At 43.3% G+C, this 19,970-nt stretch overlaps 1 protein-coding gene and 1 long non-coding RNA gene across 2 annotated transcripts in view; both read left to right on the forward strand.

The window, feature by feature from the left end:
* The window catches only part of NHLRC3 (NHL repeat containing 3), a 181,247-nt gene that overhangs the window by 56,558 nt on the left and 104,719 nt on the right, over nucleotides 1–19,970 (forward strand). The gene's annotated exons all lie outside the window — the stretch shown is intronic.
* LOC136044835 (uncharacterized) lies at nucleotides 18,271–19,480 on the forward strand. The gene is made up of 3 exons (XR_010621855.1): nucleotides 18,271–18,379; nucleotides 19,075–19,220; nucleotides 19,321–19,480. It is a non-coding gene; the product is annotated as an uncharacterized LOC136044835 (long non-coding RNA).

The following is a 19,970-nucleotide window of genomic DNA, read 5'->3' on the forward strand; positions in this document are numbered from 1 at the left end:
GGGCTTGATACGTTCTAGTTGCTCTCTCACATAAACAGGAACTCCACCACCTCACTTCCCTAGTCAGACTTTCCTAAGAAGGACATAGTACTCGATGACGGTGTGCCAGTCATGCAAGCTGCCCCACCACATCTCTGTGATTGCAGTGATATCATGGCCATCAGATTATGCTTTGCCCACACCACATCAGTACCATTGCACCCCAGGGGCTGTGCCCTCCTTTCCCATTGGCTCTTCTCAGGGCTGTTTTACATTTCTTTGAAGGCTGCCTTGATGCCTAATTCTGCTATGCAGCTGAGCTGCATGACGTCTACGCTAACAAGGTGTTTGTCAAAATTATAATCAAGTTGGGCACACCTGCACCCATGATACCTTTCACCTACCTCAGTCTCCACAGACTCAGGAGCTCCCCACAGTTGAAGGTTTGGGCAGCTTTCTTGCTCCTTGAGAGGTCCATTTAAGTGCACGTGTCTGTCCAGAAAGAATAAGGGCCTCTCATCTGTGTTTCTGCCCCAGCCTACTTGCCACACCGGATGGTCTCCTACATGTCATAGACTCATAGAATTATAGAATGAATTGGATGAGATCTGAAAGATCATTTAGTTCCAAACCCCCCGGCCATGGGCAGGGTCACCTCCCACTAGATCAGGTTGTTTAAAGCCCCATCCAACCTGGCCTTGAACACCTTTAGGGATGAGGCATCCACAGTTTCTCTGGGCACTCTGTGCCAGTGCCTCACCACCCTCACAGTGACAAATGTTTCCAAACGTCTAGTGTAAATCTCCTAATTACAATTACACCTTGTCCTGTTACTACACTCTCTCATAAGAGTCCTTCTTCAGCTCTCCTACAGGCCCCCACTGGGTACTGGAATCACAGAACGACAGAATCACAGAACTGTAGGGGTTGGAAGGGACATCTAGAGATCATTGAGTCCCTGCCAAAGCAGCTCCTTCATCCAGGTTGCACAGGTAGGTGTCCAGTCAGGTCTTGAACATCTCCAGAGAAGGAGATTCCATGACCTTTCTGGGCAGCCTGTTTCAGTGCTCCATCACCTGCACTGTGATGAAGTTCCCACACACATTTGTGCGGAACTTCCTGTGCTGAGGTCTCCATGAAGCCTTCTCTTCCCCAGACTGAACAAACCCAACTCTCTCAACCTGTCTTCACTGTGCTTCAGCCCTCTGTGCATCCTCATGGCCCTTCTCCCAGCTCTATCTAGCATGTACATGTCCTTCTTATGTTGGGTATCCCAGAGCTGAATTCAGTACTGCCAGTGGGGCCTCAAGAGAGTGGAATAGATTGGGTGCAGCCCAGGATATGGCTGGGACTCTGGACTGCCATCAGGCACTGACAATTCATGTTGAGTTTTTCATCAAACATTTCTTTGCATGGCTTCTCTCAATCCAATCATCACCCAGACTATATTGATGTTTGAGATAGACCTGACCCAGGTGCAGGACCACGCACTTGGCCTTGTTTAACTTCTTGAGTTTCACATGGAACACATGAAACTCTCAAGCCTTCAAGGTCACCCCTTCCCTCCAGTATGTCAACTGTGCCACACAGCTAGATGCCATCTACTACAAACATGGTGAAGGTGCTCCCAGTCCAACTGTCCTCGTCACTGACAGAGATGTTAAAAAGTTCTGGTACTTGTACCAACTCCTGAGGAATACCACCTGTTGCTGAGTTCCATCTGGACATCGAACCACTGACTGCAACTCTTCAGTGCAACCATTCAGACAATTCCTTACTCATCATCTGGTCCATCCATCATATCCATCTCTCCAATTTAGAGACAAGGATGCTGTGCAGGATGGTGTCAACTGCTTTATACTAATCTCCAGAAACCCAAGAAATTATCAAAGACATCTCAAAGAAAGCCCTATAGTAGTTTCACCTCACTAGACAGATGTGCTCCAGCATGGTGCTTTCCCACTCTTCCTCCTCAAAAGAAGAGAGGAAGAAAATATAATGAAAAATGGATCACGGACTGATATAACAAGAAGTTCAATTGCAGAAGAAAAAGGAGAAAACAATTCTTTTTGACTTCCTATCAGCAGTGATGAGCTCAGCCACTTCCCGGGACACAAGACCTCAATATGAGCAGCGGTTGTTCAAAAGGACAGACATTATGATGAAAAGACTCTCCCCACTTCTCCTTCTCCCACCACAGCTTTTATTGCTGAGTGTCATGTCATATGGTATGGAATATCCCTTTGGTCAGTTAGATCAGCTGTTCTTGCAGTCTCCCGTCCCCACCTCTCACAACCCAGCCTACTCACATTTGTTAGGGCTGGGAGTTGGAGAGTCAGCTTTGGTGCTGTGCTAGAACTGCTCAGTAATAGCCAAAATATTGGTGCCAACTTGTTCTAGCTGTAAGTGCAAAGCACAGCACTATATTGGGCAGCTGTGGGAAAAGTGAACTCGATCCCAGTCAGACCAAGTACATACTTCTGCACAAACTGCTGAATCTGTTGGCTGACTCATCTGACTGTGCTCTTCTCAGACTGTCAAACAGTGGATGCATTTGCCTTTAATAGTCCTATTTGGCCTGTAAAGGAACTTTCAGGGTACTGGTGTGGGAACATCAGTAACCAGCTTTGGAGATATATCTACCCCCACGGGGCTGCAGTTGCTCTGGGTAGTGTCACCCTGCTAGAGTGGCCAGATGCTGGACTTAGCACTCGGCTTGCTGTCAGCAACTCTGAAAATGCCTCCGTTGGCATCTATAGTGCTGTAGAGTCCCAAGGCCAGTCTTCCTTCTCCTGGGAAGGCCATTGGTATCGCCCTGGAGAGACGGGCACAGCCCCATGCCTTGTTGGAGGACTTAGGCTCAACCCTTGGAGGAGGGTAGCCTGTCTCCAAAAACATGGGCTGCTCCATTAGGCTGGTGATACTCTGCTGACTGCACCTAGTGAGCTGGAAGTCCGGAGGCATGTAGAAGTGTTGTGCACACTGTGAGAGAGAAAAACTGCAGAACTAACCCGTGGAAAGTACAACAATGCCATATTGTGAGATGGGCCTGATATATTTCCATGCTGGCACAACTAGATCTCCAGAAAATCAGTTCCTTTCAGGAAAAAGTAGCCCAAATAGGACTGTGAAATGGAATTCAAGTTAACATTAAGACATTAATTGGGCTCAGAAAGCCCCACCATCTGAACATATCACCTCTGAGAAGAGGCAATGTGCCTTGTTCTCAGATGAATCAGCCAAACATGTCAAGGGAAACAGGTGACAGAAGACCTTTAATCCAGCTGAGCATAGTGGGGGGAAGATAGCAGTCACTGTGCAGACCTAATGGCTGCGGTAATGCTTTGGATCAAATCTCCTATGTTGTACTTAAAATTGCATTTGTTTTATCTCATACCTCTTTGTGAAACTTCACGCTGCTGCTATCCATCACTCCATGCTGTATATCAACACACACTAAACGCCAGATGCCCTTCAGCTGCTCCAAAGCTCCTCATCTGCCGCATCACATGAGGAACTGGACTTTGTGTCAGAATTTGTTTCACCATTGTCTTACAGGAGATGGAGAGGAGGGTGGACTCTAATGGCCCACCTCTGATGGGCATAAACCTACTGTTGTTGCTATTCTACTGTTATTATCACAATCAGTGTTTGTATTATTTGTTTTTGTTCCTGTTTATTGTTATTTGCAGAACAACGTTGTATATGACAGTCTCTCTAGTAGGCAAACAGCTTACTAATACAATTTGTAACTTTTAAGAGAGGTCAAGTTTGTGTGGATCAAGGTATGGAATGTGGTGACTCTAACCAGAAAACCATTACACATCGAGGAGTCAGGGATCCATGTAACAGCAAACATGCATAGATCCAGGTCTGTGCTGTGCTATGCATATGACATTACTTCAGGCCTATGTCATTCTGAACACCTTCCTCAGCTGCAGGACAAAGACAGCTGACTGATGGTAACAGCAGACTACAGACTGAACTGCCTCAGAACTGGCTATTGTGCCATCTGCATGAACCTGCCTCCATCTTAAAGTGCCGCACCACGTTTTCATGCAAATATCTTTTCTGCTCCATGGTAGAAATGTGTAAAGGTGTTTTTTTTTTCTTTTTTTCCTAAGAAAATCCTGTAACAGCCCAAATAAGAAAAATGATGTAACCTTGTCTAGTGACAGTCTTTGTGTGGATGGGTGGCCATTCAGTGGTATACAACTGGGGATTTCCAGCATCTAGAAGGGCATAAGATTTGTATCATTACATCTTTCTGTCCAGTGCAAACTCTAATAAACAGCTGTTTAAATACTATGTTACAGAGTCTGAGTGCCTTTTTTACAGAGTCTGAGTTCCTTATTTTACAGAGCCCGAATGCCTGGGATCATAACAGACAAGAACCTTCTGGTGCAGAACATTCCACAGCATTCTCATTTTTCAATCTTTGATGATTTAACATTGACCTCTGAATATTGCAGTTAGGGAGCTAGGGAGTGTTGTCCACCGTGTATAGTCTCTGTGACTATTTTGTGTACCAGTTATTTCACTTTACTAAAGAAAGGGACTACTCAACCTTCCATCCTGGTAGTCAGCATACTCACAGTTCTTCTCTACATGCATTTGCTTGTGTTTTTATCAGCCACTTGTAGAAATGTGTAAGGGTCAATGTAAAGTAGCTCTTACATTAGTACTGTGAGTGTGTACTCACACACAGCTGTGCAGTCCTGGCTTTCAGGTTGTTACCTTGCCTTTCCCAGGATGCTGCTGCACATCCTAGAGTCCTGCACTGGCTAAATATTAAACTGACATCATCACTCTTTCCTGCCATTGAGGGATCCTTTCCACCTGCAGCAGGGAAGAAACTCAAATGAGCTTCCCTTTGGGTTTGTGGAAACAGGAAATCACATACCTAACAAATTTGTGTGTACAAGATGTGAGTGTGTTCAGCTGTTGAAGTTAATGGACATGATGCCTTGCAGTTTCCATGCATGGTCTTTTTCATTCATTGCTGACATCAAATTAGTCACACCATTAGAAGCAGAAGTTGAACCTTGGCTATCCACAGCCTTGGCCCTATGACTCGAGAGCCACAGGAGCTTGTCTCATTGCTTCCAGTTGCAGAAAAATATAGGTGTCTCCTTGACAGAAGAGATACATCCTCAGGATACTCCTTACAGCTGAAGGCTGAAGGAGGACTGGGTTACAGTCTGCAAAGAATAGCAGTTACTGAAGTCTGAAGAGCTGAAGACTGGCAAAATCCTGGGGGGAAGCTGCAATGCTCAAGTGATGTGGAGTGGGGAGAAAATGACAGAAGAAGAGGTAAGGATCTTCCACAGAAGTGGAACTAAGGCAGAACAGTACATGGGCTAAATGAAAGCAGTCTTGCGCATACTGGAGCAAACTTGCAGGCATAGGAAACACTTGAGAGAGAGTGCAAGAGTCAAACAGTAAAAGGTCACTGAACATCTGAAGTAAGGTGGGGAACAGCACTGTGTTTGATGATGATATGGCCATTCAGAAGGCTGTTCTGACCTTTTCCGGATGGTATTCAGATAGAAAATGACTCCTTATTCCCTTTCTGCTCACTTTGATTCAGCTTGCTTCATGTAGCCGTATCTTAGAAAGCAGAACAAAGAGAACCCCAAAGGCCATATCTGATCTTCTCTTATCTGTATTCTTTCCACAGAGAAAAGATGTAGAGAATCGAGAAAGACAAAAATTACTTGCTCCAAATAATTTTAATCTTTGGTTTTTCGTGGAAGAATTATAAAAAAAATAAAAAGACTGAAAAAAAAATCATGGAAAATAGTTGGTTCGCTGAATATAATTTCATAGAATGATCTGTTCACTTAGTCAGAAGTCTAGGTCTCTGCCAGCCAAGTCCACATTAAAACAGTTATTCATCCCTTAAAAGTAGGCCTGCCTCAAGTTCACTCCAGGAAGAAGCAAAAACAGAAGTAGAGCCAAGAATCAGCTGTAAATTTTTTTATTTCTGGCTTCCTTCCCTTCCAGGCCTCTCTCACAACCCTGGTTTTCTCAGTGGAGCATTTTGGGGGTGGGGATGCTCAGAGAGCCTGGGATCTGAACTGTCTGGAAGGAGCCAAGAGCCCCCCAGTGTAGCTCTCTGAATCCTGCAGTGGTTTATCTCATCCTCTGCTCCTTCCCTGCCTTTGGGTTACCAGTGGGATAGCTTTAGCATCCTGGTGTTGGGTCCAGAGACAACCTGCTAGCCTGCACTCTCTCCACCTGAACAGCAGCTGTTACCAATATCATCACCATTAATTTCCTGTGTCTTTGTGAACAGCACACTAAAAGTCATGAAAAGAAAAGAAAGGAAAATTCTAGTTAACATTTGAAAAGTCTCAAATTAATTCAGATATTTTCCAAAGCACTCAGGGAATCTGGGCTGATGCGGCTGCCATACTCCATTGCCTTAAACTGGTAATTCCTGCTGTGAATTTCAAATGTGCCATTTCATCCACAAATGTCTAGTATTGAGTGAGGGAAGTCATATACAGACATATAAGTTATTTAACACTGGTAGAACATTAGGCATTGTCTCTGTGTAGTAGGAAATGGCTTTCTCTTTCATCAATATTAAAAATTTCAACTGTTGTTTTAACATCTTTGTCAGTCCGACTATGTTATATCTTCTGTAAGAAACATTTGTAGGATAGATTTGACTTATAACCATTCTGTGTAGTTGGCAGGGAAGATATAACTCCGTTACGATGCTTCACAAAAACAATGAAAACATAATACATTCATAAATTACTTCTTACTGATGTAAAAATCCCATTCCTTTCCAGTCGAGCTCACCTGTGCTGTAAGATTTCAGAATGGCACACACATTTCCCTGGTGCAAGAGCAAAACATGCTGGCAATTAATCTGCTGAAGGGTTACTGTTTGACACATGATACTCATACTCATAGCATTTTAGTAAAAATATCAGTGATTAGAAGAAAAAAAGGACACTCAGTTACACTTATTTTGCAACTATTTGTTCTTTCATTCAGTTTGAGTTAAGAATACAGAAAAATGGAAATGCTGCATCACTGTGTTGCTTGCATGAGCTATTGCTGTTTGTTGATCCCTCCCTCAGGAAGACACAAAAGAGACCACTATTCTCATCACTTCTGCATCTATAAAAGAAGTCAGCTGTGTAAGCTAAAATGAGCCATATCAAAGCAACTTTGATCACTTTAGTAGCTGTCAAGCCCCTTTCAAAGCCAGCACTGTCTGCCATAATGGGTTGTATTACTTTCAAATGTCATATTTAATGTGTGTTGTTCCAGATCCCTGATATTATCTGAGGTGCTGATTGTGGAGTACAGCACTAACAGCCTTGCAGGTGGGTCTGCTAGTTTCAGCATATTCCTAGTTCTCAACAGCATGTGATTTAATTGTAGAATTGTTGAAGTAAGGGCATCGCGGGAGTCCATCTGCATTTTTCTGTGTGCACAACCACAAAGTCATCTTGCCGTGTAGGTTTGCATGAGTTATGTGACCGTAAAAAAATACTTCACTTCACAAGGCTATCAACTCTTTGTCACAAGACAAAAACACCTGCCTGAAGAGTTTTATTCTTGATAATCACAGCATAAATAGACATGAGACAAAGCCATCTTTTGAGGGGATATTTTCATGCAGCAGGCATGCTGTGGAGACTCTGAGGCACTGTGGTCTAAATTTAATTACTAATTAGACAAGCACTTTTCACTGATGTCATATATCACACAACAATCTGAGAACTGTCTCTTCTAAAAAGGGAATGTTATACGTATTAGTAACACAGCCACCACAGGATTTGACTTCTCCAATAGCTTGGCAATGGGTCGTCATGTAGGTAACTTCTTGGTTTTCGCTGATGAAATTATTTCTTAACTACCTTAGGCTAATAATGAAGTTTTGCACAGGGTAAGATATATCACTGAAGAAACTACAGAAATATGTAATAAACCAGCATTCTTCCATTTCTAGAGTTTTATAAAATTTCATCTCTTGTCTTTTAGGTTGTTAAGTTACAATCAGATTTGATTTCATGTTTTCTTCCAATAATACCTAATTTGGAAAGTTCATAAAAGCCAAAATCCTGAGGTACCTAAATGGTTCCCTGAGACAGGTCCTTGTGAAGTCATCATTTATAGCAAAAGCAAGATAGTAAAGTTGGCACCTAGAAATGATAGAGTTGGAATAAAATAGCACTGTGGGAACAGGATAAAAGTTACTGGTGGTGGGAAAATGGCTTTTTATGTCAAATAAGAAATCTTGACTTTTCAAGGAAAATAATATCTCAAATATTTCAGCTGAGAGAAAATCCATTGTTAAACATTACAGAGATTATTTATGTGAACGATGTCATTCTTTATTTATTTATTTATTTGTTTTGCTTTGAGCTAGGCAGTATTTCCCAGTTTCTCATTTTGAAGAGGAAAATGGTTCAAGAAGGATTTTATGGCCAAAGGCACATTTTGGGAAATGTAATGTGTACCTGGAAATGGAAAAGAATAAAGACACAAGGCATATGTTCTGTAGCACCACTAAGGAACAGCAGTAACTCGTACCCCAAAATACTGGATTCTTGGCCAACAATTCGTTCCATGCTTTCATTGTTAGGCTCTCAGATTTCCAAAGAACAATACGTATTTTGTGTGAGAAAACCCTCTCTTTCAATTAAAAAAAAAAAAAAGAAGAAGAAGAAAGGATATTAATTTCAAGTCTCGAAAGATTTTTTCAGCTAACCTTAGAAAATCTGAATTATACCTATCATCATAACCATGTCTCCTTCATTGCTCTTGTGGGATTTTTTTCATTGTTATTTTTCATTAATTTTTATTTTGGCTTTGGTTGTAAGCTAATTTCTATCAGTCTCCAGTATGTCACTGAATCATACTGCAGAAGGAACTTGCTGAGAATAGGATATGTTATATATTAAATGAAGGGTTTGTCTTCAGTGTAATGGCAAGGGGATATAGCTGTCAACCAAGTTGATCATATTTCTTAATGAGATGGAATATGTGAAGATTTAATATTTATTGATTTTTTAAAAGCTTTGGGACTTCGATTAGCATTGGTTTACTGACACTTAGGCTAAGTTGATTGCACAAGCTTCTCTCATAGTTAACAGAAAGGAACCTTATGAAGCAGATTTTCCCCACCTTCTCAGATCTCTATTTAAGATAACTGGGTCAAATAGGCTGTTTCAAGAGCCATTCAGGGCCATTTACTGTTGGGAAACTTTTTGTGTATGGAACACTTCAGTATTTCCTTCAGTCAAAAATTCTTCAGTGTTAATATTCTGTTCATAGGAAGTGGTGCATTTCTCCAGTATCAGATAATTACAGCTCTCTCTCTCGGGACACATCATATACAGGTAATTTCTGGGTATGTGATTAGCTATATCTGATATTTTAGGATTTTTTCAGTAAATATCCAGTTGAGCTGATAAACACAGCTACAATTTAAATAAGTACACCTGCATTTTATATTTTGGGTGATATCTATAGAAAGTGTTGTCCCTGGCTTATTTTTAGCAGCTTAAAAATAAAATTAATCCAGTGCAAATCTCCGTAATTGGCCTGGGGATTCTTTAAGATTGCTGAGAGGACCTTGGAAAGCTGAGGTATGCTGCTTCATCACCACTGCTCCTGTAGGTTCATCAGTGCTGTTTCTTTCCCCTGACTTAGAAGAGCATCTCACCAAGTATCAAGTGTTTGAGGCACAGTTTCAGGATCAGCAAATTCACTTTCATCAGTATTTTCTTGCTTGGTCAGTCACTTTTGTGAATATTCAGGCTTCCAAAGCTGTTCACAAATATACCACCTGAAAGCAAATCCAAGCTCACTCAAAGAGGATGAACTTTCTGCACTGAGAGGTGGCCAGTCTGCTCCTAACACTTTTCATTTCCATTACTGAGTTCAGTTTCTGAGATTCACAGCTCAGTTCTCCTGGGAGTGAAATTCATATCTACACTATATGCAAGAAGTAAAGAACAGAGAATGGCTTGTCTGCTAATATAAACACAGCTGCATATGCTAAGTGGCACATATGTCAACGGTTTACGGGCAGGTTCGGCCCGGTTCCGTGACGATTGGTGCGGGGGACCCACGGACCCACGCCCCAGGAAAAGGGAAGGGGGAAAGGGAAAAGGGAAAAGGGAGATGGGCCTAGGAACAAAACAGCGGCAACGATCTGAGGAGGAAAGCTTATTTACTAAGTAAGATATCAGAAAGCAAAATAACACAATATAATACAATATAATTGGAATTAAAGCTAATAAATCAAATAAAATGAGCAAGAGAGAGTGTCCGATAAACCGAAGGCCTTACGCTAACGCTGAAGGCGGACGGCAGCAAGCACCCACTGCTGAGTCGATCCCAAAGGAAAGAAAATGTCCCGTGACCGCAGACAGTTTTTATCTTTCCCTCTGAGCGTAAACACGTAAGAACGCAAAGCATCGCAAAGTCCTCTGGGGAATGGAGTTCTTCTTCTCTTCTGAGACAGGTATACCTGGAACTATTGATGATCCACGGAGCTGGAGCATTAACTCTTTAACTCTAAATGCACTACATGATGTTATGATGTGGAATACCAGTACCAAAAATCATAAAACCATGACATTCCACCCCTTATTCCACATCACTACATCATGTTTGATATATACGTATAGAAGAACAATGATTAACATGCATTAAATACACACAACATATATATATGTATATACATGGAATTAACGACCGCACTCCCCCAACATCAAATTCCCTTGTGGTACACATTGAACATCCCCATTCTTCTGCATCACCCACCAAGTGGACCCAGGTCCTTGAGCAAAAACAGTTCCACGGAGAGGTTTACCCTTTCCAGAAGCTGGAAGGACCCAAACTGTTTTTCCCAACATGTTCTTTACATGTACTACAGGGACCTTATCTCCCTCTACAGTAGGTAGAGATCTGGATTGGGCAGGACCATCGCGATTGATGGATCCTCGAGTGTTGACCAACCAGGTGGCTTCTGCCAAATGCTTCTCCCAGTGCTTAAATGTTCCGCCACCCATTGCTTTCAACATGGTTTTTAACAACCCATTGTACCTTTCAATTTTACCAGAAGCTGGTGCGTGATAGGGGATATGATAAATCCACTCAATGCCATGATCTTTTGCCCAAGTATTTACAGGAGAATTTTTGAAATGAGTCCCATTATCGGACTCAATTCTCTCTGGAGTGCCATGTCGCCAAAGGACTTGTTTGTCGAGCCCTAAGATGGTGTTTCGGGCGGTAGCATGGGGTACTGCATATGTCTCAAGCCACCCAGTGGTTGCTTCCACCATGGTGAGCACATAACGCTTACCATCGCGAGATCGTGGCAAGGTGATATAATCAACCTGCCACGCCTCCCCATATTTATACTTTTGCCATCGCCCTTCCCCCCAAAGAGGTTTCATTCTCTTAGCTTGTTTAATTGTGGCGCATGTATCACAGTCATGGATAACCTGTGCAATAGCATCCATAGTTAAGTCCACCCCTCGGTCTCTAGCCCATTTATATGTTGCATCTCTTCCTTGATGGCCAGAGGTCTCATGGGCCCATCGAGCTAAAAATAATTCACTCTTGTGTTGCCAGTCCAAGTCTGCTTGAGCCACCTTAACTTTGGCAGCTCGATCTACCTGATGGTTATTTTGTTGTTCCTCAGTTGCCTGGCTCTTAGGAACATGAGCATCTACATGGCGCACCTTTACAGCCATATTCTTTATTCGGGCAGCAATGTCTCTCCACAGTTCAGCAGCCCAAATAGGTTTACCCCTCCGTTGCCAACCATTTTGTTCCCATTGCTGTAACCACCCCCATAAAGCATTTGCCACCATCCATGAGTCAGTGTAAAGATAAAGCACTGGCCACCTCTCTCGTTCAGCAATATCTAAGGCCAGCTGGACAGCCTTTACCTCTGCAAATTGACTTGATTCTCCTTTTCCTTCAGTGGCCTCAGCAACTCGTCGTGTGGGGCTCCACACAGCAGATTTCCATCTGCGGTGCTTACCCACAATGCGACAGGATCCATCTGTGAACAGGGCGTATCTCTTTTCATTGTCTGGTAGTTCATTATATGGTGGGGCCTCTTTGGCACGTGATACCTCCTCTGCTGGTGTTGTTCCAAACTTTTTACCTTCAGGCCAGTCCATGATCACTTCTAGGATTCCTGGATGACTGAGGTTCCCCATCCGAGCTCGCTGTGTAATCAGCGCAATCCACTTGCTCCAAGTGGCATCAGTAGCATGATGGGTGGAGGGAACCTTTCCTTTGAACATCCAGTTCAGCACTGGCAATCGAGGTGCCAGAAGGAGCTGCGTTTCAGTACCGATTACTTCGGAAGCAGCTCGAACCCCCTCGTACGCGGCTAAGATCTCCTTCTCAGTTGGAGTGTAGCGCTCCTCAGACCCCCTGTACGCCCGACTCCAGAATCCAAGGGGTCGGCCTCGGGTCTCTCCAGGAGCTCTTTGCCACAAACTCCAAGTGGGACCTTCCTTTCCAGCAGCAGTGTAGAGGATGTTCTTTACATCCTGTCCCGTCCGCACTGGCCCCAGGGCCACGGCACGGGCTATCTCCTGCTTAATTTGCTCGAAAGCCTGCTGCTGCTCAGGGCCCCACACAAAATCATTCTTCTTCCGCGTCACCCGATAGAGAGGGCTCACAATGAGACTGTAGTTTGGAACATGCATTCTCCAAAAGCCCACTACACCCAAAAAAGCTTGGGTCTCTGTCTTACTTGTGGGTGGAGACATGGCAGTGATTTTGTTAATCACATCTGTTGGGATGTGACGACGTCCATCTTGCCACTTTATACCTAGGAACTGAATTTCCTGTGCAGGCCCTTTCACTTTGCTTCGCTTGATAGCAAAGCCAGCTCGCAGAAGGATCTGGATTATTCTCTCTCCTTTCTCAAAAACTTCTCCTGCTGTATTGCCCCCCACAATGATATCATCAATGTATTGTAAGTGCTCAGGAGCACCACCCTGTTCCAATGCAGTTTGGACCAATCCATGACAAATGGTTGGGCTGTGCTTCCACCCCTGGGGCAAACGGTTCCAGGTGTATTGAACGCCCCTCCAGGTGAAGGCAAACTGTGGCCTGCATTCTGTGGCCAAAGGAATTGAGAAGAAGGCATTAGCAATGTCAATGGTGGCATACCACTTGGCTGCTTTTGACTCCAGTTCGTACTGGAGTTGTAGCATGTCCGGCACAGCAGCACTCAGTGGGGGTGTGACTTCATTCAGGCCACGGTAATCTACCGTCAGCCTCCATTCTCCACTGGCTTTACGCACCGGCCATATGGGGCTGTTAAAAGGTGAGTGAGTTTTGCTGATCACTCCCTGGCTCTCTAGCTGACGAATCAGGTTATGAATGGGGAGCAAGGAATCCCTGTTGGTGCGGTACTGCCGTCTGTGCACTGTTTTTGTAGCAATCGGTACCTGTTGCTCCTCCACTTGGAGCAACCCCACAACAGACAGATCTTCTGATAGGCCAGGCAAAGCAGACAGCTGCTTAACATTGTCTGCGTCCACAGCAGCTATTCCAAAGGCCCATCGATACCCTTTGGGATCCTTAAAATATCCCCTTTTGAGGTAATCAATACCAAGTATACATGGAGCCCCTGGGCCAGTCACAATAGGATGTTTTTGCCAGTCTTTACCAGTGAGGCTTATTTCAGCCTCCAACATGGTTAACTCTTGGGAACCCCCAGTCACCCCAGAAATATAGATTAAGTCTGTCCCTTGGTGACTCGAGGGCATTAGAGTGCACTGTGCACCAGTGTCCACCAGGGCCTTATATTTTTGTGGTTCTGATGTGCCAGGCCATCGAATCCACACAGTCCAATACACTCTATTATCCCTTTCCCCCACCTGGCTGGGGGGCAGGGGCTATTGTGGCTGGTAGGTACCTCGCTCAGTTCTGAAGGAGTACCGTTCAGACAGGAGGGTGTCTCGCTCAAACTGGAGGGTGTCTCTTTCAGGTTGAAGGGCGCCTCTCTCGGTCTGGAGGGCTTCTTGTTGAGACTGGAGGGTGTCTTTCTCAGTCTGGAGGGCATCTCTCTCAGTCTGGAGGGTGTCTCTCTCGGCCTGGAGGGTGTCTCTCTCGGCCTGGAGGACTTCTTGTTGAAACTGGAGGGTGTCTTTCTCGGTCTGGAGGGTGTCTCGCTCGGATTGGAGGGCGTCTAGATTGGACTGGAGAGTCTGATTGTCAGTTAAAAGACTCTCTTTCTGGATCAGGATACTGTCCCTTTCGGCTCGGAGACTCTCTTGCTCTATTTCAGAAACTCTATGCCTCTCTGGGATAGTATTGAATAAGGCCCGGTAAGCATAAGCCAGACCCCAAATAATTTGGGCCTCCTCAGATCTGTTTGAGCCGCAACATCCCTGTCTCAAATATCTGCTTAAGTTCTCAGGATCTTGCAGGTGTTCAGGAGAAAAGTTCCATGACACCGGTGATGCCCATTTCTCTAAAGTCTCTCCTAAGTCCCTCCAAACTCCCTGCCAGTCAGTATTCTCTGGCTCTGGAGAGGGTTTTCTCAAAATATTATAAATACAAATACTGAGTAAAAGTACATTCAGGGAGACTGACACCACAATCATAACAAGCATTGGATGGGCATTCAGAAAACGCATAATGAATTCAAAGGAGAGGCCAGGAGTCTGTTTAAAAATCACAAGTTCCATAGAGTTAGCAACTTCATCTGGAGTTACTCCCTCTGGAACTGAATGCCACATCATATACAAAAGCCAGGTAGGTATTTCCATCAGTGTTTTTAGTTTATCATACAGAGACCAAGCTCCATGGATCAGACTGGCAAACTTAATTAAGTCCCAGTACGTTCTGAGCATTACAAGGGAAAAACCGATGAAATGCAGTCCCTTTAAGACCAGTTTAAAAAGAGAAAGCATTTTTTTTTTTTCTTCTAAAACTAGCTGGCAGTACCCAAAAAGTTTACAAATATCCCAGGACAACTGGCAGTACGCCCAGACTTCAAGGTCGTGTTTGGCCGTACAGCACCTGCAGTACAGATAAGCCTGCTAACGAGAGACAGAGATTCACTCTAAAAGTATGTCTCTGCTCGGCTAAGGCAGCTGGTTTTGCCCCATGTTGGGCGCCAAAAATGTCAACGGTTTACGGGCAGGTTCGGCCCGGTTCCGTGACGATTGGTGCGGGGGACCCACGGACCCACGCCCCAGGAAAAGGGAAGGGGGAAAGGGAAAAGGGAAAAGGGAGATGGGCCTAGGAACAAAACAGCGGCAACGATCTGAGGAGGAAAGCTTATTTACTAAGTAAGATATCAGAAAGCAAAATAACACAATATAATACAATATAATTGGAATTAAAGCTAATAAATCAAATAAAATGAGCAAGAGAGAGTGTCCGATAAACCGAAGGCCTTACGCTAACGCTGAAGGCGGACGGCAGCGAGCACCCACTGCTGAGTCGATCCCAAAGGAAAGAAAATGTCCCGTGACCGCAGACAGTTTTTATCTTTCCCTCTGAGCGTAAACACGTAAGAACGCAAAGCATCGCAAAGTCCTCTGGGGAATGGAGTTCTTCTTCTCTTCTGAGACAGGTATACCTGGAACTATTGATGATCCACGGAGCTGGAGCATTAACTCTTTAACTCTAAATGCACTACATGATGTTATGATGTGGAATACCAGTACCAAAAATCATAAAACCATGACACACATAACTGTTTATATCCACATCTGGACTATCATACAACAAACAAAATAAATAAATATCTCCAATCAAAAGAAAAGAACGTTGTTGTTTCTGTCATTTCCTTTTACCTAAAAGCATTCATGTAGATGAGTGGTTTGGGACCAGATAAGAAGAAATACTTTGAGTGCTTTTGCAGGAATATCATTTAATGTAGTTGAAGTCCTTCAGCAAGGCATGGGAGCATTGACTCATAGAATCATAGAATCATAGAATCACTCAGGTTGGAAAAGACCTTAAAGATCATTAAGTCCACTTGATGATCTTTAAATTAGTTCACTACCTAACCATACTACCCTAACTCTAAGAACCCTCCACAAAATCATGTCCCTGAGCACCACATCCAAACAGTTTTTAAACAAATCCAGGGATGATGAATCAACCACCTCCCTGTGGAGCCCATTCCAGTGCTTAACAACCCTTTCTGTAAAGAACTGCTTCCTGATATCCAACCTAAACTTACCCTGGCACATCTTAAGGCCATTTCCCCTCGTACTGTCACCTGTCCCCAGTGGGAAGATACCAACCTCACTCTCGCTGTAAGCACTTTTCAGATATAGGAAGAGAGCAATAGGATCTTCCCTCAGCCTCCTCTTCCCCAGACTAAACAGCCCCAGTTCCTTCAGTTGTTTTTCATAGGACATATTCTCCAAGCCCTTCACCAGCCTAGCTGCCCTTCTTTGGACCTGCTCTGGCACCTCAATGTCCTTTCTGTATTGAGCTGCCCCAAACTGAACACAGTATGTGAGGTGAGGCCTCACCAGTGCTGAGTACGGTCCTGCTCAACACACCATTCCTGATACAAGACAGGATGCCATTGGTCTTCTTGTCCATCTGGGCACACTGCTGGCTGATATTCATCAAACTGTCCATCAGCACACCAAGGTCCCTTTCCATTAGGCAGCTTTTCACCCACTCCTCCCCAAGCCTGTAGGGTTGTCTGGGGTTGTTGTGATCAAAATGCAGAACCCAATACTTGACTCCATTGAAACTCATGCTGTTTACCTTCACCCATCAATCCAATCTATCCAGGTCCCTCTGTAGTGCCCTTCTCACCTCAGACAGATCAACGCTCCCTCCCAACTTGGTGTCATCTGCAAACTTACCGAGGCTTCACTCAATCCTCTCATCAAGATCATTAATAAGGATGTTAAATAGAAGCAGCCCCAGTAATGAGCCCTGGGGGATACCAGGGATGGTACCAAGGTCCCTTTCCACCAGGCAGCTTTCCAATCACTCCTCCCCAAACATATAGGGTTGCTGGGCGTTGTTGTGACCATTGTGTTGAAGAACCTCTGAGAATCTGTGTAATGCCATAAATGTCAGAACAATCATCTTTCACCCTATTTTCCTTTCCTTTCTTTGAACATGGCTCGTGAGTTTATTACATGAGAATTTTAAACATAGCTTTTCCCAGAATTTCTTGTCTGCAATTAATTCTTGGTTTCTATACCCAGAATGCTAGCAAAAAAAAAAAAAAAAGAAAAAGTTTCCATTCCCAAGGGAGAAAAGGATTTTTATCATTCCTGTTTTTCAGAATGAGTACTTATTTATCAAAATGAGACAGCAGTATTCATTTGTCACAATAACGTATCAACAATGTCATATATATTTGAATAAATTCACTAGAGTACTGGAAGCAATATATCTTTGTTACTACTGAGTTGTATTAGATGAAGTAGACTAAATAACTGTACCCAGAATTAGCTTGGATATTTCATCATAACATATTGCTGTGACAATCAAACCTAGCCCATAGTTCATGTTCTGTGTGTGCAACCAGCAGCTTAATGCACTCTCTGTTGCAGCACCAAGAAGTATGCTTGCCAAAAGAGGTCTCCAAGCATGTTGTTATTTCTTGAAGAAAGCTCATGAAAAATATTTAATTTGAAGATTGAAAGAAGAAGCTTAAAATATCTTCCACTTTGTTTGGAACTCCTTGGCACCTGGAATTCCTTGGCAGAACTGTGAAATGCTGTGATACTGAGACTTGCAGTAGCCTCGTAGGATCCAGAGTCTCCTTCTGAAATTGAATTATAGAATCATAGAACCATAGAATCTTTAAGGTTGCAAAGACCAATAAGATCATCCAGTCCAATAGTCAGCCCATGCCTCTGACAGCTACAGACCATATTCCCTCAGTGTCATATCTGTATGTTTCTTGAACGCTTCCAGGGACAGTGACTCCACCACCTCCCTGGACGGTCTGTTCCAACACCTCACCACTTTTCCTGAGAAGAAAATTTTCCTCACAGGTATTTCCAGAGGCAACTATTCTTCCTATGAAAGCTATGAGGAAGTTTTGAGGCTGGAACTGCATAACAGTAACAGGAAACAAACAAACAAACAGAAAAGGGAAATAAAATGCATATTTAATATAGGTTCACTAACTCAGCTTAACAAATGTTGTTTTATACTTATGAAGAAGGTTAAGATTAAGGAATTTTGTTGAGAGTTAAAAGCTGTCACTGAGCCATCTACTGGGTAATATCATTAGACAAAGCAGCTGAACCAGACTAACATCTCTGCCAGCTAGAGGGACTGCCTTGCTCCCAGTTTTCCCTTCCACTTGCCTCTCTCCATATACGTACTCTTCTGTTGACGTGGCTCCCACACTCTTCTGCCCCTGTACTGAACTTATTCAACTTGAGAGGTAAGTTGTGCTTTTTTTTTTTTTTTTAAAGAACTCATTTTCTAATAGATCAGTGAGCTGAATTTGCTCAGTATGTAGTCAGATAAAAAGTAGAGCTAATACAAAGAACAGAACAGGTTAAACAGTCATAGTGAGCTGGAAAAAGAAGAGAGATGCAGCTTTGTCTAAATTTCGTTTCTGAGATAAAATAGGTATAGGTTTGCATTCTTAGTGATTTCCCTGAAGTAGGGTCAGTTGAGGTAGTGGTTAATATGTTATTCATGTCTTCATGTTCTCTATAAACTATTAAAGATGTAGGAGGAAAGATTTTTTGTACAAAGCCTCCAAGGTTCAGGGCAAGATATAAACAATTTTGCTTAACTCTGTTTATTAAGGAATGCAGAAAAAGAGAATAAACTATCCTACTGTCATAAATGTCTGTCCAAAAAAATGCTTTCACTAAAGATTTGGTGAATATGCTCTAGCATACACTTACAGTGTCTGGTCTCTTTCAAGTAACAAAGGCATCAGTTCTTAGGCAGCTCTGACTGTAATGGGAAAAATTGTGCAAGCAAATATACAGTGTATCTGCAGAAAAAGCACAGGAGTGGCAGAAAGCTGGGGAAACTTGGAAAAACACTGGTGGTGGATATATTAAAATGTTGAAGTCGTGGAGAAGGAAAAAAGCTTACATTTGACTTTAATACATATTACAGGGAGATGGAGACGCAGACCAATGGACACATCTGACTTGATCTGGTGTTGGCAACAGCCCTGCTGTGAAGAGGAATTTGGACTAGATAACCTCCAGGTGTCCTTTTAACCATCATTTTTGAGAGTCTTTGAATTCTTGAAGGGACAGGTAGGAACATGAAATCTTTTTATGTTTTTTTTTTCTTTATTGAAAAGTACCAATACGTTGCTCAAGTTTTCAAAGACCTTTCCTGATGGCTTTCATGCAGGGATCCTTCTTCTCACACAGAAGAAGGGCAGCTCACAGAGAAGGATATGAAGTCAAGAAATTACTCAGAAGGGCTCAATGCCCTTCCCTGGAATGTAGAGCTTTCTCCTCTTGCACCTGAGAGCAACTGAAAAGCAGCCAGGGCCCCTTTTTCTTTTTACTAAAGATATGGAAAGTTGCCAGAATTGACAAGAAAAGAAAAAGATCTGGCAGAAAAGGATGAGCAAGAACTGAATCCTGCCCAAGGCTGGTCTCTGTTGTTCATGCAGCTGTGAACAATAGCTGTTGCTCCTACACACCTTAACACACCTAACACGACTCGTAGGCACAGCCCACAGCAGCCACAAGACCCTCTCAGCCTCTGTTGCAAAAATTATCCTAATCATTATCATATCTACTCAGCTTACCATGATGGGCACTAAGTCTCCCTTCCAACACAGTCCCCACTAACCCAAATCAATCACAAATCATGGTTTTGGTATCACGGTGTTTCAGGCAGTGAAGAAGGCAGAAGCTAATGGATGGGAAAATGCAAATACACTGTCTCTTGCAGAAATCTCTTTGTACGTTGACTATGAATACAAATAAATGTGAAAGTTGAAGACTTTATTTCTAGAACAGGGGGAAGAATTGCCTAGCTCCTAGGTTTGA

Source organism: Cyrtonyx montezumae, unplaced genomic scaffold (assembly GCF_038088225.1).
Source record: "Cyrtonyx montezumae isolate F1298 unplaced genomic scaffold, pur_monq_1.0 scaffold_12, whole genome shotgun sequence".
NCBI classification, from domain to species: Eukaryota; Metazoa; Chordata; class Aves; order Galliformes; family Odontophoridae; genus Cyrtonyx; species Cyrtonyx montezumae.